Source organism: Rattus norvegicus, chromosome 6 (assembly GCF_036323735.1).
Source record: "Rattus norvegicus strain BN/NHsdMcwi chromosome 6, GRCr8, whole genome shotgun sequence".
In the NCBI taxonomy this organism is placed as follows: Eukaryota; Metazoa; Chordata; class Mammalia; order Rodentia; family Muridae; genus Rattus; species Rattus norvegicus.
Genome location: NC_086024.1, coordinates 130,193,238 through 130,218,415, shown reverse-complemented (window position 1 = coordinate 130,218,415; position 25,178 = coordinate 130,193,238). Strand labels below are relative to the sequence as shown.

Genomic DNA, 25,178 nt, shown 5'->3' with positions numbered 1-25,178 from the left:
GTGTGTGACAGAGACAGAGACAGGGACAGAGAGAGACAGAGTGTGTGTGTCAGGTCTCTGTATAGAAACAGAACCAGTAAGATATGCATACATACATACATACGTACATACTACATACATGTATATGTGGATGCTTACTGAAACGAATTGGCTCATATGACTGGGAAGGCCAACAAGTGAAATCTGTAGAGGAGGTCACCAGGCTGGACCTGTGAAATTCAAAAGCTTCTGCGACAGCATTCTGTCTCGCCCAGGGACCCTGGAGTTTTGTTCTATTGGGGCCATCGACTGATTAGACAAGTCACACCCACATCACAGAGGACAATGCCCTATTCAGAGCCTGCAGATTCCCAAGCCACTCTTTCTTCTTCAGGATACCCTCACAGACACGTCTGGGGTGATATCACACCACATAGCTGGATGCCAAAGCGGTGGAATGTGTCACATGATCCGAACTGGGTTTCCTGGGACCTCATGGCGAATGGTGGGAAGAATACATTGGTACAGGGCCATGTGGAGAATGGACAAAGAAGTGGCCCTAGGAGGGGTGGGGTGTCTGGAGGGATAGAGGAAACCTTGTCTGACTGCCTCTAACTGAAGCACTTGCTAAAGAAGTAGGAGCAGAGTGAGGATGCTAGGGTACCAAGGATGCTAGGGTACCAAGGATGCTAGGGTACCCAGGATGCTAGGGTACCAGGGATGCTAGGGTACCAAGGATGCTAGGGTACCCAGGATGCTAGGGTACCAGGGATGCTAGGGTACCCAGGGTGCTAAGATATACAGGGTGCTAGAGTACCCAGGATGGCAGGGTACCAGGGATGCTAGGGTACCTGGGATGCTAGAGTACCCAAGGTGCTAAGATGCTAGGGTACCCAGGGACCCTCCATTTTGTGGATGAAGGGATAGATGCATGCAAGATTGAGTGAGGAGTCCAGATTCCCAGTGGCACAAGAAAGCTACCGCTGCTGGTAACTAAGCACATTACTCCATCAGTGCGTGGGCTCTGTCCCATTTCCATAAAGACAGATGATCCCTACTGTGCTTCCTGTCTCTTGAGTGGCTGGTGCGTTGGTTGGATGAATCATTACCTCCTGGTTTCTCTCCAGGACTCAGAACCACACCCATCCTGGCAGATTCCACGGAGCACCTCCTTTACTAACACTGTCCCCAGTGACTTCTCTCTTCCCCCAAATCCCACAGTGTTTATTATCTAATTCAACAAATGGCTTGTTCATTCCTTGATTGTGCTTTAATTTTTAAAGGCTCACATTGAAGTGCTCTTTATGGGCAATTGATTTCACATATTTTATTTAAAAGGTACAGCTTGCCCGGAGCGGTCTGACTCAGCCTGGATGCAGGAATAGGAAAGTCTGCTTTTAGGCAGCAAAGGTTTATCTCTTGTTCAAATCACAGCGGTGTCCTTCCTCAAGCTCCCGGCTGGAGCCCCAGGTCTGTCCCCCCTTCAGCTCTCCATCTTGCCTTGGTTCCCTTGGTCTTCACGCGGGCCTAGGAAGAGAGAAAGAGGACTCTTTGCCAAAGACTTCAGAAGTAGACACCGGGAAGCCGGGGTCTCTTTCTCCGACATCTGATTGGCTGGAATATGGTCATGTGGTCTTGTCGAGTTGAAAAGGAGGGTGGGAAATAGATTTCATGGCCTATCTGTGAAGAGGAAGAAATGGGTATTGGTGAATCCCAGTTGCCTGAGAGACTGTGGTGGTTTTTTTTTTTTTTTTTTTTTTGCCAGTGAGTGTGTGGGGCCTCAGTAAGAAGAAATGAATGGTCCAAGATCACAGGGCTACAAAGAGGGTGGGGTGAAATGTGAGCTTAGATTGCAACATAGAGCAAAGTGTTCACATTAAACTGTAAACGGAGAACAGGAGGAAGAACAGTACTCTGTTCATTCCCAGTTGCATTGGTTACATGTTTCTAAGCACACACCCATATAGGTGAATCCATATGTGCGTGCACACACACACTCACACGCACACTCACACACACTCACATACACACTCACACACATTCACAATACTCTCATACACATTCCCAATAATACACTCTTTCTCACACACACTCACGCACACATACACTCACACTCACACACACAACACTTGTCTCTCTCTCACACACACTCACACACACACTCACACACACACTCTCTCTCAAACACACACTCACACACATACACCCACCCACACATGCACACACTCTTTCTCACACACATTCACACACACTCTCACACACTTTCTCTCATACACACTCTCACACACACATTCTCACACACACACTCACACACACATTCACACACACACACTCTCACACACTCACACATACACATACTCTCACACACACACTCACACACACTCTCACACACATACACTCACACACACACTCACACACACACACCCGTACACACACTTTTGCACATGTTCATGTACATGCATACACACACTCAAAAAATAACGAGGAAATACTATCATCTGGTGGTCATTTGGACTACATATGGCTAATATTTTTCTTTCTAGTTTTAGTATTTTTTAGCGTATGTCTGTGTGTGAATGTGTACATGTGTGCAAATGCATGCATGCATGTGGGTACCAGACTCCAGTAGAGCATCTTTCTTTTCTGTTTGATTGTAAACTTAGCCTTTAACTGCTGGGTCATCTCTCCAGCTCCAGCCCAGAGTATCATTTTTTAGTCACTGACTTTTTTTTTTGGCAGAGTCTCTCCCTGGCCTGGAACTCACCAAGTATTCTAGGCAGGCTGGTCAGCAAGCCCCAGGAATCTGCCAGTCTCTTCTCTCCAGAGCCTGGGTTAAAAATGTGAACTACCATGCTGCATTTTTTTTTAAAATGAAGGATCAAACCCATGTTTTCATGTTTGCAATGCGTGAGCCTTTCCCAGACCTCACACTTTCAATATTTCCTATGATATAGGAAATCATCGTTTTATGAAATGAGGTGTTTAATTTTCTTGAGTTGAACTATTTCCATAACAGCATGCCAAGAGGACTCAGACAGGGGCTGGAGAGAGTAGTTAGGAGCATTTACTGCTCTTGCAGAGGACTTGAGTTCAGTCCTCAGCACCGACATGGTGGCTCGAAACCATCTGTAACTCTGGTGAGGGGATCCTATACTTCTGACCCCCTGGGCTCCTGCATGCACACAATGCACATGTATATGTGCAGGCACACACACATACAGACAGGCTTCAACCCCAGGGCAAGTGAAGACGGCATCCTAATTGCTAATACTGATTCCTTCAACTACGGCCCCCTTTCTTTTCCATGTTCAGTGTGTTCTGTGAATAACTGAATCTGTCCTTGCATCTACTTACTCTGTGAGCTCTGACCAACAGCCTGTCAGCCAGGTGCCAGCATGGTCCTTGGTGGCACAGAGGGAAAGGGGTGCTGAGTGCTGACTGAATCTATAAACCCAGAAAAAAAAAAGGCATCAATGGAGCAAGCGCATGTCCAGGAAGCTAGGACCACGAGGGGTCTCTGTGATGTGTCCTGGGGGTTTGGGGGGTCCCTGCTGTCACGAGGGCACTCCAGCAGGACCCACTGTGAGAATGTAGGCATGAGGGCTCTGAAAGACGTAGGCAGAGGGCATAGAAGTCCAGGGCACACCAGGAGCTTGGGGACCAAGATCTGATTCAAAGCCTGATCCGGGTTCAATCCAGGACTCATTTTTAGAACTCCATTTTGGGGGTGGGGCTGCCAGATGGCCTGGCAGCTGGGAAGTTTCTGTGTGTCTAACAGCCAGCACTCCTAAGATTCCCCCTGCACAGCTATGCCTCAGGCCCAGAGGCTTCCCTGGCTATGACTTCTGGGAACACCACAGTCTTTCAGACAAACAGTGGCTCAGATTGATGACATAAGGACCATAGCATGTGAGCACTGTAAGCCTGTCATGGTGGTCAACTGTGGTCACTTCTCAGAGCTTATTCAGGATGGAATGCCTTCCTGGACAACACAGCCCCTCCCTGACTTTCTATGAGTGGGTGTGAGACATACACAAGTATGTTCACACATGTGCTTGCTACCTGCTGTACACTGTCATACATGCTTGCGTCAAGCGGGCCGGCCTTAGTTTCCCACATGTACACCTATGAACATACCTGTCACACAGAAGGGGTGCACAGCAACCTGCTCCCCTGCCTTGCCCTCTGTTGAGTCTGACCAGTCTTGGAGGACAATTTCAAGTGCTGGGATCAGATGGATGGGGAGCCATGATAAGTAAAATTAACAAGCTCATGTTTTTGTGTTACTGGTTGTGGAAAAGAAAACTGTAACATGGCATATGTTTGGTTATATTAGGAACAGAAATTCAGACGCTCCTGGATGACTCGTCGGGCTGTATGCATACTCACCTCTCCCTACCCCTCCTCGCTTTTCAGCAAAACTCAAGTACTGTGTGTGTGGTGTGCACATGTGTGCATGCATGTCCAGATAACTCTTACCTGTGTGTGGAGGCTAGATGTCAATCTTAGGTTGCCTTCCCCCAGCTGTATGTATGTATGTATGTATGTATGTATGTATGTATGTATGTATGTATAAGATATCTCACTGAACTCAGACGAGCAGTTTGGGGTAGACTGGCTGGCCAGTGAGCCCACAGTAACCTCTTGCCTTCACCCTTCAGTGCTGGTTACTCCTAGCATGTGGCTTCTGGTGATTCAAACTCTATGTCTTCTCTCTGCCATCACGAAACCCAAAGAACACCCTGTCATCATAAGCCCAAATAAACTCTGTCCTCTGTAAGTTCCTTGGTCCTGGTGTTTTATCACGGTAAGACAAGTAACGGAGACAAACATATACAGAGACAAAGAAACCTGGGTTTCTCCAGTTCCTTTCAGAAAGTGCATCACGTCTAGGAAGAAATTCATGGGCGAGCCCACTGGAGACAGAAGCAAAGCCCCGGCCAGGCTTTATGTGGGCAGCAGCATCCTGACTCAGGCCAGGGAGGCCTGTGGTCCTTCTGACGTGTGCCTGTGGTATGGGTAGGGTAGTGAGGCACAGCAGGAATTGGTGAGCCCTGGCCTGGGGCAGAAGACGATGCACCTCTGGTGTGTTCCGGTTGGGAAACTCTTGACATGTGGCCCTGGTCAGATCTTAGCCCATGTGTCTGAAATGCAGAGGCTGATGCCAACCAGTCTTCCAATGGAGCGGCAGAGGTCTGCAGAGGAAAACTGGGAGAAGCCATGGAAACTGCCCTGGGGCAGGAGGTTGGGACAAGGAAGGGGGGCATCCTCTGGAGGAATAGAACACAGAATTTGCAGTTTGGGTAAAATCGACCCAAATCCATGGCAGGCAGAGCAGCTCCTGCTAATCCCTAGGTTTTGTCTGTATGAGTCAAAGTCATCTTCTATAGACTTGGGGACAGGTTCCTGAGCAAGTGGCTTTTTCCATCAAGGAGCACATGGCTCTGTTGAGCCCAGTGTGAGCTTAGAGCCCCAGGATTGAGTTCATTAAGACTGGTGCCAGTTCTCCTCAGTCTCAGGCAAACCCCGAACCCCTTCTCCCTTCCTGACTTTTCCCAGACCAACCATTCACTTCCTGGAGAGGCTCTGAACAGTCACCTGAGCGACTCAGGATTCGTGGTCTGTCATGAGTACTGAGCATGCCACCTTCTGTGTTCACTGAAATTCGAGTGTGGTCCACTTGATAGTCCAGAATCATCTGTCTCAATGAGAGATTGTCTAGATCAGACTGGCCTGAGAACAGTCTGTGGAGGATTATCTTGATTTATTTTGATGCTAACCACTGTGTATCTTCAAACCGAGAGCCAAAACGAGCCCTTCCTTCTCAGTTTGCTTTTTGTCAGGGATTCCCTTGTGGCCATGAGTAACTAACACTGTCGCCGGCATCACTACTAACCTCCATATCACTGGGATTGCTCCCAGGACCATGACATCCCAATGATCTAAATTCAAGGTCATAGCGTCTGCAACCAGGAAGCAGAGAGAGATGAACGCTGGTGCTCTGTTCACTTTCTCCTTTTTATTCAGTCCATGGACAAAGCCGTGAACTAGAACTATCCACAGTCAGCGTGGGCCTGCCCTCCTCAGTTAGATCTTTCCGGAAATACCCTCAAGTCCTTTATATAAAATGGCACCAAGTTTGCATATAACCTATGCACCTCCTCCCACATACTTTAAGTCTCTGGAGATCACACGTCAATGGTCGATACAATGTATACATAGGTATGGAAAGTTGTTATGCTTTTTGGGGGGGAAGGGTGGAGGAACTATGGGAGAAATAAAAACCTGCATGTGTTTAGATGCAGTTTTACTCTGAATATCCCAGTACATTTCACAGGGTTGCAGTGCTGCAGGTCCTGAGCCTAACTGAGCTATCCTGAGCTATCTTTAGCCCCTCAAAGAGCCTCCCCCCTCACCTCGGCAGGGTTCCTAACGTCCTAAAAGACAGAAAAACAAAACAAAACAAAACACCCTGGAGTATATTAACCTAACAAAAGTCCATTCTCCACCAATCAGAGGGCCAAGGTTGCTATTCGACAGAAGCCAAGGCCAGCAGCTGAGACAGGCCCGCCCCCATGCCTGCAGCTGAGACAGACCCGCCCCCATGCCTGCAGCTGAGACAGACCCGCCCCCATGCCTGCAGCTGAGACAGACCTGCCCCTGCGCGCAGCTGTAACCCTCCTCTTTGATGTCTTTCCCAATGTGATTTTTAAATGCCTTGATTTATGACCGTCTTTGTTCTGTTATTATAATAATAATAAAAAAAAAACGCTCTGAAGTCTCTCCCACCCTGGAGCGTGGAGTTTGTGGTAAACGTGTTCCCTAGTCATGTTCACTCATATTTGGCTCTAGAATGAAACATTTCTTGCTCCCAGCGAGCTGAGAGCCATGTTTTTCTACTTCCAGGCGTTGTGCTGCCTTACACCTCAGTTAGAGCCGTTGAGGGCTGCTCTAAGATGTTAGAAATTATCTCAGAACCTTAGGACTCAGAAGGAGGCTGGAGCATTAGCGGACTGGGCGTGCCGGGGGTGGGGGTGGGGGGGGAGAGCAGAAGGCAGGAAATGAGCCTGCTACCATAGCCCGGAAGGCTAGTAGAAGAATGAGGCTCTAAGAAAATCCCTTGCTCTTCTCGTCCTCTGTTTCCCAATCTGTGAAATGGGAACTAACACCTGGCACACTGAGACGAGCAGAGGCCAACAAGTCCTTGCCATAAGGCCTCGGACATCCACTCTGGGTTCCCTGTGACTGACTGGAAGGTTTGGTTGTGGGAAACTTGGAAAGGGAAGCCATGCAGGTGTGGAGGGACCAGTAGGCGTTGAGCTTTGGAGGCGATGCTGGTATGGCCCAGTCCAGAGGGCCTGCACTTTCGTGAGCTGTATTTGTTCCAGTGAGTGGTGGTGTGTGTTGTTTGTAGCCAAGAGGAAGGGCGCATACGTGGTGGGGGGTGCAGGGGCTGGAGTGCTTCTGAGGGTGGGCTGAACGGGGGCGTTGCTTCCCCCTCATCCTCTTAGCACTCTTCAAGTGTGTTAATGGTGGGTGACGTACGCTCAGTACAGAGATGACTAAATATGGGGAGTCAGATGTTTGTGGCTCGTCTTTGACATTAGGTTCCGTGGGGCAACATAAACTCCAAAGAGTAAACAAACAGAGCTGACCAGGATTGTGTTTATGGTGGCTATTAAGGAGGGAGGTGACTTCTCGGTCACTCCACTGGGTGACTAAGCTTTTATTTACGCCTTCCCACTGCACATGGATGGCTTGCTAGAAACAGGAAGCAAAGCACGTGGGTATGCTACAGTACAGGAGTGTGCTCCTAGAGGCCCCTGAAGCCATCTGGACTCCACCCATTTGTTCCACACCTTTGGATGGGTGTGTGTGTGGGGGGGGTCTCCCCACCTTCAGTAGACAACAGGTACCCCAGGAACAGGCTACTGGTCTCAGCTGTGCCCTCAACACCTTGCTCAGAAGCAGAGTCTAGAAACATCCATTCTGTTCTCTTCTATCGGGCATTGGGCTTCACTGTGGCTGCTTTGCGGTTCTGGAATCTGAGCTGAACACACTCAGCTCTCTGACCTGAAGCTTCCAGTCTCGGTGGGGAAGCAAAGGAGAGCTAGCTGAGCAAGCCACAGTAGGTCTGGCAACCTAGGGACAGAGCAAGTAAGGTTCACAGGCGGTCGGTCTCTCTGTGGTCTGGTGGCATGGGAGGGGGGCTTCATAGTGTGGTCTGAAGGGAGTATGAACCTTCTGTGGGAATGAACCTTCATGGTGTGGCTCCGGTGGACTGGGCGAGATCAGCTAGAGGTCCCCCTCCCCACTTTGTCATCCTGGGAAAATTTAAAGCTCTTCCCAAGATGGAGGAAGGATGGGGCGAGCTCTCACGGATGAGAACCGGAACCCACTGTATCTCACGGGAATCCAGTTATAGCTTATCTTGCCCTCGTCCACCCAGCATGGAGCTGGCTCATTCCTGTGCCTCCAGTTGAAATTTCACGATGTAAGTGTCTGGGAGAGACTGGCGCATCGATACCCCATGCGATCCTTACTGCTTACCCAAAGGACCCTGTGCCCGCTCTGGGCATCTCTTGGCCTGGAGTCCAGATTGTTGGGGTCAAAATCTCGGCTCGCGTCTGGACCGGTCCAGACAAAACACAACATGGTTCCACGTGGAAAGGTTTAATGAGAGAAGAAGAGTAGAAGAGGAGAGGAGTAGAGGCCGGCCATAAGCACATGGAGGGAAGCGGGGAGGGGAACGGGGAGAGAAGGGACAAAGAGGAAGAGGGGAAGAGCGAGAAGGAAGAGAAGATAAGAGAGTGAGGAGGGGCCAAGCAGCCCCTTTTATAGTGAGTTAGGCATATCTGTTGCCAGGTAACTTGGGGGTGGAGCTTAGACAGAATACCAGCATAGGTCTTCACATGTGGCCATGCCTGGCTTGCTCCTTTCCACTCTTCTTTGCCCCTCCCCAAAGCAGGCTGCCATGCCTGTCCACACTCACGCGCCCACTCCCTGTCCCCCAAGACCCAGCAGGACAAAAGAAAAATGTGAACACTTGCCATTAGCAGAGGGGCGGGGTGCAAAGTGGGGCGGGGCTCCCTGCTTTGAAGCCCCTCCATACCTAAATAGTCCCACCCCTTCTTCTTTGGACTGTTAGAACTCTGCACCCCTCCTTTCCTGGACAGAGGCTATGCCAGCCTCATGTCCTCGCGCCCTGCCAGTGTGGAGGGGAAGTGACGACGCAGTGTTTCCTTGTGCCGCTGACTTCCTGTGATTCTCAAGGGGTCGTTTGTTCCAACGTCTTCCTAACAGGCTTTTCTTGTTCTTGGCAGGCGCTCCAGCATGCGTGTGCTTGGAGTTTTTTAGGTTTTAAATTAAAGCCTTTGATCCATTTTTGAATAAAATTCTTTTTGTAAAAGAAAAAAAAAACCGTAAACATCAGAAAGGTGGATAGGCACTGGGGTCAAATAGAACACATTTGTGCCCTATGATGCTAGGCCGCAGCAGGGCCTCCCAAAAAGGTGAGGCCTGCGTGTCCAGATAGCAGCCCGTTAGGAACAGTGGAGGGAATCACCACTGTAACAGCATAATATGGAAAGAACTCGAACTCCTAATAATAGGAACTAAGTAAACTGTGACCAATCTGCTTAGTGGAGGGTTAGGCAATGGTTTAAATAGAGGAGTTTACAAAGAGTGATTTAGGAGAATGCTTACGTCCAGCCTCAAGTGGTAGGGGTGGGAAGTCTGTAGAACTGGGCACGTAACATCGTGACAGCTCCGGTAAGGAACGCAAAACAGAACAACGCGCACCTAAAATGGACACCACCAATACCATGGCGGATTCCGAAACCATTGCAGTCTCCTGCTATCTGCTTCTCTCACCAGTGGTCCAGCATGGGGTTGTTTCTAGCCAGCCTCACTGGACTTATACCTCCCCGATGTGACCCGCCTTTGTGAGCAGGGCTTTAGCCGTGGGCCCGGAGGGGTGAGCTTATAGGTCAGGTCCCAGGGCTTTGCAAGAGGCCTGTTCCTGCTCCGCTTCTCTGATTGGCCGCTTCTCCGGACGGCCAGTGATCACTACCGGTGGATCCTGAAAGGGGAAGCAAGGCGGAAGGTTTCAAAGAGACCTCAGACAGCAGAGAACAGACTCGAGGGAAGCCGCTTTAGTGAGACAGGTCATTTGAATGGTGAGGGGCGGGACAAAGGCTATTTAAACCTTTGGGGTTGGATAGGGCCTATCAGAGTGAATCATGTCATTGGTCAGGGCCAGGGTGCTGGGGATGCCTCATTTGCATGACGAATTCCAGGTGCTTCTGGGTATGACCTAATAAGGGGAGAGGAAGTTCAACCTGGCTACTGGGCTACCTGAACTAGATGAGGATTCAGGGCTATATCCGAGATACACAGGCCCAGGGCAGGGGAGGAGCGATCCTATTCCTGCCAATCCCAGGACAAGATTTTCAGGGTTTAGACACTCATCGACCTGACTCTTGCTCCAAACCTGTTCCCTCAAGTCCAAAGGCTCCCTGGCCCTACACAAGAGGACCCTATCGGCCCAGGGGCACCACCCCTGCCTGCCCCATGTGTATACAGCATTTGGGGCCCACTTGGCTACCAAGCAGCCTGTCGCAGAGGGGCCGGAAGGTAGAATCCGTGTCCTGGGGTACCTTGTCCCATGTTTCTACCTGAGGTGTTCCCTTCTGCAGCCCATGGCCTCCTTATGGGAAGTGTGTCCCACCGCCAGGCCTGTTTGTTTCCCGTCCGGACGATCATGAACTAACCCTCTGAAAGCGTTAGCCAGCAGCTAATTGAATGTTTTCCTTAATAAGACTTGCCTTGGTCATGGTGTGCGTCAAAGCAACAGAATGGGTAACTAAGTAACTAAATAAGCATGGGTACTGCTGCCTTATTCACTATAGCAAAGAATTAGAATTTGCCCAGTTGTGCCATGGCAGGCGAGCAGTCACTGGCAATCTGGTGTGTGTACTCAATGGCATAGTATTCCGCTCTAAAGGAAAACCAAATTGCTAAGTCTACAAAAATGGACTTAGAATGTATAACATTAACCAAGGTCATACAGTCTCACAAACAAAAAACTCCTGCTCTCCCTCACGTGTGGAATCCACCCAATAGTGCATCCATGCATCCAAATACATGTACATGTGGGCTCAATACAACACGAAGGTAAGCAGACAAGAAAATCTAATTAGAAGAAGACGAGAGAGAACTGAGGTGCTGGCCATGAGCTATCGACAAGGATATAAAACTCGTTCTTCTGTTTGCTTGCTTGTTTTAGCTCTAACTCTGTTGTCATCTTTTTGGTGTGGAGAAGCACATGAAAATACATTCTATTATGCACATGTAAAACCCAATGTGAAGCTTCAGAAAGGCCCTTCTAACTATAAAAGTCACTGAGATGTACAGTGTTGGGTCTGGTTAATTTAACTTATGAGGCTTACTTTATTTGCAATTTTTTAATAGGGAGTTTATAAAATTAAAGAATTAAATAAAAAGTAATTAGTTAAAAAATAAAGTACCCAAATCTTCTGAGAGTCTCATTTGGTGAGTATGTGTGCTTGTGGGGTTTTGTGTACACACATGGTATGTGTACACATGGAGACCAGAGGAGGACATCAGCTGTCCGAGTCTCTTGAGACTGGGTCTCTCACTGGCTCTGGAGCTAGGCAGGGGGCCGGCAGGCTCCAGCAGTTGTCCGGTCTCCCCCACAGTGCTGGGTGTGCTCAGCCACATCCAGCCTTTTATACAGGTACTAGGGATTTGAACTCAGGTCCTCATACTCACACAGCAAGTGCTCTTATCTTCTGAGTCAGCTTCTCTAGCTCCCTCTTTCTTTATAAACAGCTTGAGAAGTCTGAAAATGTCTCATGCAACTTTGAGGTCACGGCTTCCTTTGAAGACTTTGGAAGCTCAGGACCCAGAACCTAAAGTTCAAAGCATCAACGGGTACTGAAGATCTTCAGACAAGTCAAGAGCCCCAGCCTTGACCCAAGTCCCCACTCTCTCCTGCCTTCCACACAGGATTCTGAAGTGGTCAGTCACCATTCCCCACTGCACCTCAGCAGAGGCTTTTCCTCCTTGGAAACTGCCAGTCATTTCCTCTACCCATAATTTTGTGAAGACAAGAAAATGAAGGACCATTCTTGGTGGAACCCCAGAACAGTCTTGACAGGAGTATGCAAATATATGCTAACATATGCAAACATATGTGAATGAGACAGAGGGTGTTTCCTTGACCTCTGTGGAAATCCCGGGTCCTGAGCTTTAGCCCTGCCCTGTTTCCACTCTTTTCTGGGCCACTCCTCACATGTGTTTGTCTTGGAGCCACAGCCCTGTGCATCATGACAGCTTCTTTTTTTTTTTTTTCCGGAGCTGGGGACCGAACCCAGGGCCTTGTGGTTGCTAGGCAAGCGCTCTACCACTGAGCCAAATCCCCAACCCCATCATGACAGTTTCTTGAAGCACTCCGGGCTTCACTCATCCATCTTCTTGGTTGTACCTCCTGTTGGCAGAGACCTGCTCAGTTCTGGAGTCAAACACCACGCTCATCTCCAAAGGACATGAGATCTGTCTTCCCGTACTGACAGGCAGCCTTTGCCTCTCTCCCCTAGAAAGCTTCTTTCGGGCTCCTAGATTAACATCCTGATGCCTTTCATCCTTTGGCCTGGACCTTTGAATATTGTTCTCAAGAATACCTTGTATGAGAATGCATGTCGAGCTGTGAGATGGCTTAGCAGGGAAAGGTAGTTGCCCCCAAATGTCCTGAGTTCTATTGATGAGTTCACATTGTGGCAGGCAGGAGAGAACCAACTCCTCCTGCAAGCTGTCCTCTGATCTCTACACATACCCTGTAGCCTGTGCACACACACACACAGGCGCACACACGCACACACGCACGTGCACACACACACACACACACACACACACACGCACAGGCAGAAACAAAAAAGTAATAAAAAATACAATGCGATGTTTAAGGCTCGCTGTCAGTCTGAGAGACTGGATGATCAGAGCGGTGTTAAGATGGTGTGTAGGGTGTTGGTATTCAAGTGATCAGAGCTAGAGTATTCCCTGCCTCCTTCCTGGTCCCTTCCTTATGGAGTCCTCCTTATGGATCCTTTGTGATTAGAGGCACCATGAGTGACTAGTGTTGCCTTGGGGTAGGATCACTGTGAGCTGTGGGTGGCTGGTTATCCTGATCTCCAGAGTCTGGGCCCCTCACACTTAGTGGATAGGGATGAGTGGGTTTTCTCATTAGCAAGCCTAAAACATGGAGGCTCTCAGACCCCACGCCCCTCCCCGTCCTGGGCTGTCGCCAGCAACTATTCAGTAAGCAGAATCCCTAAAGTGATTAGCCACGCCAAGGGTTCAGGTTTGTAGCAGCCTTCCAGATGGTAATGTAATTAGGCTTTTACTACCATTGTCCCCAGACAGGAGATGGGTCTTGGAGGATGTCTGTAAATGCACATTGGGCTGGCAGCCAGACCTGCTTTCTCATCTGCAGGGGGACCCCTTGGTTGGACACTCTTTTATACTTAGCAGAGGGGGAGATAACAAAAGGGAGCCTGCATTTGAACTCTTCAAGGCTACTTCTGGGGGGCCCCTGAGATGCTGGACCCAAAAGATGGCTCTTGGGCCTGGAAGCTACATCTGCCTTTGGGGGTGGGGCATAATTCAAACCAATGGCCAGACAATCACAGCCCCACCCCCCTGGTCACACTAATGAACAAATTACTTATCAGAGATGATGGAAATGAACCTTAGAGATGGAGGATGTCCGCCTTGCGTGCAGTTCATGGTGTAGCCAGAAAAACAACCTGTACTCCGGGTTCAACGTTCTGCGGGCTTTGAAACCAGTCTTCTCATTCCCGACTTCCTGCATCCCTGCTGCTCACTCAAGGGGGCCTCAACAGTGATGCCTGTCCGGAGAGTGTCTGGTCCAGGATGAGGGGCAGTCATACCAGCCTTACCTTCTCAAGTACAAGAAGCCGTGCTGAGGGACTAGGATAGTGGGCTCCGGGGATCGAACTTGGGCCATCAGGGTGACAGCAGGTACTTTTACTTGCTGAGCCAAGTTTCTATCTTATAAACGATACCTTATCAATAGCGTTTGGTTTTTTCAATTAGCACATGAAACTTTGTTTCTGGTACTATCTGTTTTTGTTAAATCTCTTTCCCATTTCTCCCAAGATTCCACTCTGCCTGTTTTCCCCCCAGAACCTTTCTTTCCCAATAGTGTGTCTACAAAACACACATTCTATTCCCACCTTTCTTTCTCTCCCCATTAAGATCTCTTTCCTTTCTCGAGGTCCTCTTTCTATTGTATGACCCATGCTAAGATACACATATAAAGAAATTTTCATCTTGGGCCTACTTAAGGGAGAAAAAGTGTGATGCTCATCTGTCTCTCTGAGTCTGGCTTCTCTCTCTCTTAAAAATAACAATTTTGGCTGCATCTGTTTTATTGCAAATGCCAAGATTTTTTTTTTTTAAATAGCTTCAGAAAACAAAATGCCCAGTAACAAACCTGATGTAAGGAGGTAGAAGACTTCTACAATGTAAGCGTTCTTATACAGAACTATTGTGGTCATGCGTGTTTGTTTTCTTGGAGAAATATGTAGCAGCTGGTCCTGATTACAGGTAAATCTATGCCGATTTTTCTAAGGATCTTTGTCAACTAGCACACACAGAATGTGCTATGTTGGGGCCTACGGGCCCACGTGTATATGCTGTGTGCTTGCCCACACTTGGTTTTGTCTGATTTTACAGCTTTTAACTCTTCAAATGTTCCTAACAGTTCTCCCTGTGTCTTTCATTTCTGTTTACTCAATGAGAAGGGATGCTGAACACTATTAGCTGGGCGGAGCACCCACTGCCTATCATCCCAATACTTGGGAGGCCGAGAGAGGACAGGGAATTGGAGGCCGGCCTGGTATATGTCTAAAACCGAGTCACACACAGACAGCAAAAAGGAGAGAAAAACCAATGAACTATACAAAGAAATCCATTATATCCCTTCTTTGGGGAAACTTCTGTTTTTATTGTATAGTCTTTTTGTTATTAAGTTACCTAAGTGTTTGAAAAATACACCCTGGATTCCAGATCCTCACCAGACACAGGTTATACTAATCCTCTCCTCCCATCTCTTCGGTGCTTACTCATTTTGAAAGGAAAGGTGTCTGTGCAGCAGAGAGTTGGCTCTTATGGTTTCCGATCACCAATCTCGCTTTTATTTTAATGGTTGCTTTGCCAGGCTCAGCTACCCCAAGTCAGGATGTTTATCTTCTCTTCCAGTATGACTTCAGCTTCTGTGTTGAAATCTATGGCCCACCACAGGTTAGCTCCTTAGTGACAACTTGCTGGAGGACACCAGACCGGGCCGGGGGATGTTGTCAAACAGCATGGTGACTGCCTTCAGCTACCCCAGCTCCCCAGCTGTCCCCTTGTTGTGTATGTAAGTACACAGTGCTGTTGAGAGTGTAAGTGGCGCTGACATTTGGACTGAGCATGTCTTGGCCAGCTTCTTCTCACTGTCACTTGTCACCCGACAGCTTTTGCCTGGCCAGTACACATTCCCAAGGTGTCAGCCTGTGGTTTCTGATCATTTTCTCAAAGCAAAACAGATCGGTACTAGGGATGAGATGGCATCCAGCAGGCTGCTGCATCCCGGTCAGTCTCCTCCATTTCCAGAGAGGAATGTTCGGCTGTGTTCCTGACAGCAGAAGGAGCCGGCATAAGAAGCCAGTACTGCTGCCATGTTCAGGACTTCATGAGTCTTTGGTTAATTTGGTTTTGAATTAGGGTGGCCATCTTTCTATTTTTAATCTGCATCCCCTTTTGCATTACAAAAGAAAGACCTTGCATCAGATCTTTACATCCCAAACATGTAACGGCCAGGTGTCTGTCACTCTGACAAACACATGACAAAAGCACTTTAAGGGAGGAAAAGGTTTGACTTGGCTCACGGTTGGAGGGCACACAGTCCATCATGGCAGGAAGTCATGGACCAAGTCGGCCATGCTGTACCTGTAGGCAGGAACCCGAGAGTGTGGTTCCTAGTTCCCATTCTGCTATTTATTTCAATCCAAAACATCAGCCCACAGCCAGGTCTCACTGAGTTTAGTGTGGCTCTTCTTCCTACCTTGGATAACCCAGTCTAGGCAATCGCTCATAGACAGGTCCAGAGATTTTCCTCCTGGGTAATTCTGACAATTCGAATTGACAATAAATATAAATGTGACAGGTAGTGAAGGTTGGGCAGCTCCATTGCTTCTGGCCCGAGCTGAGGCAGAACATCAGGGCAGCCTTACCTTCAAGTATCCCTTCAACTACAAATTCATTCATGGAGTGACTCGTTCATGAGGCAGCACTCTCCTGAACCAATCACTGCTCGACAGTGCCACAGGCTGACCACTAAGCCCTCAACACTCAGTCTCCTTTGGGTTCACCCCACATTCAGATCATAATACCCTCGCCCATAGAAGCACTCTCTAAATGTCTACTAAAGCCAAATGAAATCAATTATACTCTAAATCTGTCATGATAGCATGTTCCCTGTGAGGGCCTCCTGACATCTGGAGCCACCCCAAGGCTGAGTGCTCTATCAGAATCTGTTTCCAGGTTTATCAACAATGATTGCTTGAGCATTACATGGTAAGGAAATCCAAGGCCAGCTTAGCCTTCCTTTGTGTCTGTGCATTTTTTTCATATAAACCATTTTTGTGCCCATTCTGTTCACATAGAGATGTAGAGGTCCCTGATAATCAACTTCCGTACCTTAGATCATTGTGAAGCTGTTTCTTTGCTATTAAAAGTCCTGTCAAAATCTCCTTTGTGAGTGTACATGTGTGGCCTATGCACAGGTGTGTGCTAGGCACATGTATGGGTCTGCTGTGCTGGTTGTTTTTGTCAACAAACTCAGACATACCCCGGAAGGGAGACTCTCAGGTGAAGAGTTGGCTCTTCAAAGTGGCTTGTGGACATGTTCTGTGGGGCGTTTTCTTTGTTGCTAATGGAGGGAGGAGGGCCCGGGCCACTGTGGGCAGACAGACTTGGGCTCTATAGGAAAAGCAGCAGAGCAAGCCAGAGGAAGTAAGTCTAGAAGTGTGTTCTTTTTTTGGTTTCTGCCTCGATGCTGGTTTGCAACCTGCAAATGTTAGGAAGAGGTCAACCCTATCCTCCACAAGGTGCTTTTGACCATGGTGTTTATCACAGCAACAGAAAGCATACTAGGACACGCAGCAAGCATTCTTAGCCACTAAGCTGTCTCCTCTCTCCCCCAGTGCCCAACACATGGGTATTTCAATGCTAATGCTACAGAAGAGGCTGCAGGGAAGGCTCAGTGGTTCGGAGAACATGGTGTTCTGGAAGAAAATCTGTGTTCCGTTCCTGGCACCTAAACTAGGTAGCTCACAATTACCAGTAAGTCCAGATCCCAGAGACCTGCTCTTCTGGTCTCTGAGGACACATACATACACATACACCCACATACACACATGTGTGTCATGTACACACACAAAGACAGACACATGTAAGTAAAAACAAATCTTAAAAACCCCTGATAGTTGCGTGTCATCCTAATCAGATGCACTTAGCATTTTTGTAACTTTTGCTCTCATTTATGCTTTGATTACTCTCCTTAAAAACCTTTTCACTGTATCTATTCACTGTACACAGAACTGTGTCATACAAGAACATTATAATGCATGCATGTATTGTACATGGAGCACATCTCACCCTATGACCTCTCACCTACTGCCCCTTACATCATTCAATTCCTGGTGTGGGACATCACGGGATGCAGGGTCGGGCCAGTGCTTTCTTACCCCTGTCTTGGAAGCTGGTTCTCCCTCTGCTCTTAGCCACTCCCCGCTCCTGTGCACTGAGCGGTGGGCCAAGGCCGGTTTCACGAACCACCCAATAACATATTGGTCCAGAGGGAACTGGCTAGCTTGTTTTCCCATTCTTGGCTGCTATACACAGAAGTGTTTGTCTGGCAATGTCCGGGAGAGTCACAGGCTTGGAACAATGGTGAACGATTTATTTGGTAATGTGTGTTTGAGTCCAAAGTGTTGCTAAGCATGCTAGCAGCTGTCTCTCTACCTCCCTCCCAGCCAGCAGTTCCCAGCCACAGCCAGGAGGAATTCTGCTCAGTGTGTGAGTGTCCGAAAGACTATTTAAACTCGCCTCTCAGTCTTTCCAGCCCTTGCCTGATTCTCACCTTGCATCTTCGCCTTTTATCCAGGTGGGATCAACCGTAGGCCAACTAGAAATCCCCAAACATGAAATACTGGAAAGATTTGTTACAAAGGAGTTGCAATGCAGTCTGAAACAAGCTTGCACTCCTTCAAGTTTGGACGTACCATATCATGTCTAAATGTCTACACACTGGCAAGATATCCTGTCTGGTGGTACCTCAGGATGGGAGTCCTCCTGAGCTTTCCTTCATCTTCTCAGGGCTAGTGTAGCCACATCTCCCAGCATCCATTTCAACTTTACGCCAGAACTAGGAAACAGCCATGATCCAAACAGTCTTCCCTTAAAGCTTTTTGTGGTGTCGCAAAGAGCTACAAAGTGTTTGTTTCCTCCAGATGAGGCGGACACCAGCCAAGAGTTGATTTATGCCTTGTCAAGTTCTGGAAAAAATATTTAGTGTGATCTTCTTGACGCCAAGTTTTGTTGGTAATTGATGTGTTACTCTGTAACTTTCTTTCTGCCATTATGTCATAGTATGAACATTTCTCAGGTCACTGAATGCCACTTTGAGTGGCTGCTGAGTACCACATAAGGTTATTTGTACCATGGTTGATCACTGGGGATGCATCATAACTTTATCTTAATACAATACAGCAATTTATTTGCCAAACACACAGGAAACTCGATTATGTACTTCCGGTAATTAATGACACAGACCTGGTCTTTAAATTGCTCCGGTCTTAGGGAAAGATCTTGTGACCTAATGCATTAGGACTAGAGAACTCATAGTTCTCTATGACTCTCCCCAAACCTGCCCTTCTCTCCAACCTTGGAGGAAAAAAGTGTTCACCACTGTACTGCACCCGCTGTGAGTGTGTGTGTGTGTGTGTGTGTGTGTGTGTGTGTGTGTGTGTATCCTACATAAAACCAGGCACCAGCAAAACAGTCTTCCTGTCTGTCTCCTTCGAGGGTAAATAGTTCTCTGCAAGTTAGATCATGGAGTATTACTGTGTTGGGGAGATACATGCGTGTGCTGGCATTTGTTCATTAATGTTTCAAGGAGGCCGTGAGGATAAGTTTTCTGGAAGGTCATTGAGAGAGGGTCTCTCATTGGCTCAGAAATTAGGTTATGCTGCTGGGCCAGCGAGCCCCAGGAATCCTCTCATCTCTACCTCCCAGTGTTGAGATCCCGCTGCCTTGCCACCACATCTGACATTTTTCATGGGGCTTGAGATCCTCGTGTTTGTGAGGCAAATACTTCACTGATGGAGCTATTCCCCCTCCCCCCTTACACCCCCCACTGGCTACCAGGGCTCAGCTGGTAGATTTTTAAAAGCACCAATACCAAGAGTGACTCTGTACTGTGGCACTCTGACAAATTCTCAATCGGCATTCACACGCGGCAGAATTACAAGTGTAAAAAAGTTTGTTGTGACTTCTTTGGCCACAGGGATGCACAGGACACCATTAGACATGCAGAAAAACTAAGGAACTCTCTATTGTGAATTGCACAACTGACTCTTACAGAAAGCCCTTGGCAGGCCAGAGTCGGCCGAGGGCTGCAGCAGACAAGGAGCGCAGCTCTGCCATGCTTATGTTTTCGTTTACATTCGTGAGTCAGAGGAAATGGGAAGGACATGTCGGAGCTTCACCCAGTGACTGGAACGGCCCTGGATTAGGCGTCGGGCTTTGGTTACTGGAACAATCTTTTGCCTAGGGTTTTGTTTTGTATAGTTCATTATACGTTATAGCATCCAGAGACGGATTCATAGGTGTCTGCAAACTCGAAGCTTTGTTGTTGGTAGTTTCCTCGCTGACTTTTTTTTTTTTTCTTTTTTCGGAGCTGGGGACCGAACCCAGGGCCTTGTGCTTGCTAGGCAAGCGCTCTACCAGTGAGCCAAATCCCCAATCCCCCTCGTTGACCTCTTAAGAGCGGACTTTGCACAAAGCGATAACTTCCGGCTAACTTCCCTGGTAGCCACCCGGAAGCTACTGCCTCTGTAGCATTGTGGGGTGCTGGGACAGGAGGGTTGCGGGCCTAGGTATCAGTGCGCAGCATTTCCATTCTACAGATCAACAGCCCCAGAGACCTTTGGAATCACAGGAAGTGGTCAAACACCGAGGCAGGGATGACTTACCGTCTCCCTCCACATTTCATCTAAGTTTATGTGGTTTAAAATTTAAAAGCATCGGAGCAAAACCTTTTTGTTGCTGTTTTGTCTTTGAGACAGGGTAGTTTCACTGTGTAACCAGGCCGGTCTGGAACTTGTGATCCTCCTGCCTCAGCTCCCTGAGGGCTAGCATTATAGGTGCATGTCATACTTTGTATCAAACATCTAAAACTTTAGTAGCCAGGCCTTCCTGACCAGGAAAAGACAAAAACAAAAGCTGTACTTGTTCAGCACAGCCTGGCCCAGCCCCTTCCAGAGCTCTTCAGGCAATTGTGAAGTTGAGACCTTCTACCTAGGGGAGAGGCCTTGAAGTTCCGTTTAACTGCTGAACTCTGTGAGCTCACTGAAATAACGGTCAATGGTTCATATTCACGATGAAGCTCATCTTGACACAGTTACAAAACTGCAGTTTCCTTTTTCTTTTGACTATTTTATTTAACTTTGAAACTTCTTTTAAATATTTTAGTATTATTTATTTGCGTGTGCATGTGTGTATGTCTACACACATGCTGTGCCTGAGGTTACGGGCATTCCCTGCTGCTGGAGTCATGGGCAGTTGTGAGTTACCTGGTGTAAATGCTGGGGATCTGAGCTCAGGTCCTCTGCAAGAATAATGCGTGTTCTTCACCCTGAGCCACCTCTCCCACCCCTGTACCTAAGTTATAAAACGTTAGAGATTGTCAGTGTTTCAGAAGGTGTTTATGTCTCCATTCTGAAAGTTGTCCATGGAACTCGAGGGCCCTGCAATCCGGTGTTTGTGAACGATGCTTACATGGATGCTGAGAGATCCCAAACGTCATGATCCCAGCCCTTGGTCCCAGCGCTCAGGAGGCGGAGGCAGGAGGATCTCTGCCAGTTTGAGGTTGGCCCAGTCTACAGAGTGAGTTCCAGGACAGTCAGAGCTACACAGTGAGACTCTGTCTCAAAAAACACCCAAAAAAACAAAAATCCCAACCAACCACCCAACCAAACAACAAAAACGACAAAAACGACAAAAACAAAGACAACCAAAAACAACCAAAGTCATGAGTTATATTCCTTTTTTTTTTTTTTTTTGGTTCTTTTTTTTTCGGAGCTGGGGACCGAACCCAGGGCCTTGCGCTTCCTAGGTAAGCGCTCTAGTTATATTCCTTTTTTGCCTTTGAGTTTGTGTTTATTCTCCAATTCTTGTTCCTCAGTTTTACATTAATAGACTAGATATTCCTGGTACGTATGAAAATGTGGATGCGGATAGAGCCTAGGGATTATAAAAGCCTTTGAATAAATGCTTTAAGTGAGAAAATGTCTTCTGAATTGATATATCACTACAATTACTGTTAAGAATTAAAACGTGGGGTTGGGGATTTAGCTCAGTGGTAAAGCGCTTGCCTAGCAAGCGCAAGGCCCTGAGTTCGGTCCCCAGCTCCGAAAAAAAAAAAAAAAAAAGAAAGAAAAAGAATTAAAACGTATGTTACAGTGGTTATTGCAACAACAAGAAAAAAAAGCACAATACTTTTGGAGACACATCTGATGGCTATGCTGGATTTTCTTCTGCCATTTAGTCATATATTATTCCCCGGCTAGTTGTTACAAGAAGGCACTAAGAGTTGTGTTGTATGTGTGCATACGTGGAGTGGACATGTGTGTTTGTGTATGGACATGTGTGTTGTATACATATGTTTGTGTGTGTGTGTGTGTGTGTGTGTGTGTGTGTGTGTGTGTGTGTGGAGTGGGGACTGGAGACATCAACATCAGGGTAATATATAAAGGTTGGCAGAGAAAAACTGGAATCCTCTTTTGACCTGAGCGTCTTCTAATGAACAGAGGAAAGCCAACGGAATACCATGGCGAAGTCTTTTTTAAAGGGCTACAGACACATTTTATACCCAAAGCTTTTTGGCTTCTTCCTCAGCTCTCGACCATTTGTGGGAGTTCCTTTCCTTTCTTATCAAGCTGTCCCTGTTTCTATTTCTAACCACATGCCCCTGGTGCTATCCTTTGCCCTGGGACGAAAACCAACCGACCAACCAACCAAACACACTTAAAACCTCAGTGGCTGCCAGGAGGAGGTAAATGGAGAGAAAGCCGTATCTTTTAACTTAGGCGTGGAGGTCAGAGAAACAGTGGGGAAATCCGGAGTCAGGGAAAACATGATTATGGTTTTAGAGGGAGGGGGAGGGGAGGGGGAGGGAGAAACCAGACAGTGTTGAGCTAAGTATCTGAGTTCGTCTGATTCCAGGTCTCTCTCAGGTCTCTCTCATGTCTCCTCTCCAGACCTTACTGTCTGAGGAGTCTCACCACTGAAACGGCAACACCGCACTTGTTGATTGGCTGAGGAGTCCACTGAACAAGGCACTTGTTGATTGGCTGAGGATTCTCATCACTGAACACGGCACTTGTTGATTGGCTTGACCGGATAGTCAGTGAACTCAGAGGATCTGCTTGTCTTTGCCTTTCGTCCTAATGCTTGAGTTCCAACCTCACTCGAGAGCTCTTCCACAGTGCAGAGGATCTAAGCTCAGGTCTGCGTGCTTGTACAGCAAGTGTCCCACCCACTGAGCCACCTCCCAGCCCAGGGGCTACCATTTTTATAATTGCAAGGTTGGTAGGAGTAGGAGCTCTGAGCCAGATGCCAGTCAGTTCTTCAAACACCTTCCAAGTATGCGCGCTATGTATGGGTCGCTGTCCTCCGGTATGACTCGGGCTTGGGTACATTCAACTCCAATTTCCTTATAGGTGTGAAGTGGGGATGGGGTGGTATCTGCCTCATCGTAGGGTGTCCCTGTTGTGCCAGGCATTTGAAACACATGATTTGCATAATTCTTACCTTCACCAGCCTTCAGTGCAAGCAGAGAAACATCGATGAGTTAATCAGTAAGGGTTTCTTGGGGCTGGAGAGATGGCCCAATGGGCGAGTGCTTGCCGTATAAGCATGAGGACTTAGGTTCAAATCCCACCATGTGCTTAGAAGCTGGGCACAGCCGCTCAAGGGTCAGGAACCCTAGTGCTGTAGGGCTGCAGACATTAGGATCACTGGGGCTTGTTGGCCACAGTCTTCGTTTAGTTTCAGCGAGAGACATAGCCTCAGATGAACAAGGTGCAGCAGGATTCATGGCGTCTTCCTCTGGATTCTCTGTGTGTATTGCTCTATTCATATATGAAGATACCAGATGCGCACGTGTGCATGCACCCACCCACACACACAGGAGGGGGGATTATTTCTTGGGTACCTACTCAGTATACTAGAGCAGTGTAATATTAAACATCAAGTTGATGAACTAAGCTGTTCTTAGAACAGGGCGGGGCAAAGACGGGTGTGTGATGGATGGAGTGGCTTGAATATGCCCTTGCATGGTTCCCTTCTACTGTGTTCTACTATTGCTCTGTGTGACCAGCATAATACGGTAGTCTCATGCTCCTCTGGTCCTCTAGCTGAGTCTCTAGTGAGAGGTCTTTCCTGGAACATGATGGCCGGGGGTGGGGTTGGGGTGGGGGGCGATCACAGCAGGGAACTCCAGCACCAGGATCTGAGATTGCCTGTGGGTGTTTCCAGTGTGGTTGTCACAGGGAATGGTTTGTCCTGGCAGATGGCCCAATGACTAAGTACCTGGCTCATGACACAGTGTCCATCTGATAGTAGACTTGTTTATGCTGGCTGACACGCTAGTGGGTCTTGTCTGTTCTGTGTCCAGCTGCTCCTCCAAGATAGCTGCTTTCTGGAAGATCCCTGACTGAGAGAAGAGTCAATGGTTCAGGGTAGGCGTTTAGGTGCTGTACAGGAAGGTGGCTGAGCCCAACCCATGGGATATAAGGCAGTGTGTGACAGAGCCCAGAGGGGGACAATGACTTGTCCTCTAGCACAGAGTGGTTCTTAGATCCTGGGAGCAAGGGTAATGCCTTTCCTGAGGTCTAAGGTTACCCAGGCAAGAACTCTGATTGGTGAGTTTAAAGAAAACTGGTGACAGGTTGCAAGTACTTGAAGGCTCACCAAGGAGAATCCACTCTTAGGCTTCTGGTAAAATTCCTAGTATCTCACTACCACCACCACCACCACCACCACCACCACCACCACCACCACCACCACCACCACCACCACCATCAAAACAGAAGAGATTCTGCATAACTAGCCACTGGAGAAAGCTTCCCTGACCAAGATTAAAGATGACACTAATTCATGTATATAACTATAAAGATTTAGAAGGCAATTTGACAACATGTTTCTTTAACAAGACAGTATCAATATGTTCCTCACATCCAGGGCCCATGAGCTCTGCAAGTGTGGGCTTTGATCAGGTTTGCAGAGCAAGGCATGTGTTTTCTCTGGCAGAGATTGCCTCAGATCCAGTCTCGAAGTGGATGGTAACCTCCTTAACACTCATGACGCTATTACACGAGTGGGTATCTACATGGACATCCACAAGCCAGGGCTCACAGGGCGTCATGGAAAAAGGGGTGGAAAATATGGAAGAGCCCAGAGACGAGGAATGGTGTTAAGAAATACTGTTTTCTTGGGCTGGAGAGATGGCTCAGTGGTTAAGAGCACTGACTGCTCTTCCAGAGGTCCTGAGTTCAAATCCCAGCAACTACATTGTGGCTCGCAACCATCTGTAATGGGATCAGATACCCTCTTCTGGTGTGTCTGAGGACAGCAGCAATGTACTTACATATAATAAATAAATAAATCTTAAAAAAATAAAAGAAATACTGTCTTCTACACATGGCTATCACACTCAGGAACTCATAGCGGCCATCGTGACCCAGCAAGACCAGCCAGTATTCCAACAGCCCCCACTAATTGGATTTAGTAGGTTACCAATCGAAATGTTTTTAATGGGGAGGACACAA

General features: G+C 47.9%; 1 long non-coding RNA gene across 8 annotated transcripts in view; it reads right to left on the bottom strand.

The window, feature by feature from the left end:
* Positions 1 to 1,234: 1,234 nt before the first annotated feature.
* Positions 1,235 to 25,178, bottom strand: part of LOC134479470 (uncharacterized) — a 29,441-nt gene continuing 5,497 nt past the window's right edge. For 2 of the 8 annotated variants that reach the window (XR_010052822.1, XR_010052827.1), the window contains exon 2: positions 15,008 to 24,064. This is a non-coding gene — a long non-coding RNA (uncharacterized LOC134479470). Of the gene's footprint in view, positions 1,660 to 3,333; positions 3,424 to 8,529; positions 10,061 to 15,007; positions 24,065 to 25,178 lie in introns of those variants that run through there. The other 6 variants (XR_010052823.1, XR_010052826.1, XR_010052829.1 and 3 more) reach the window with 6 other exon arrangements.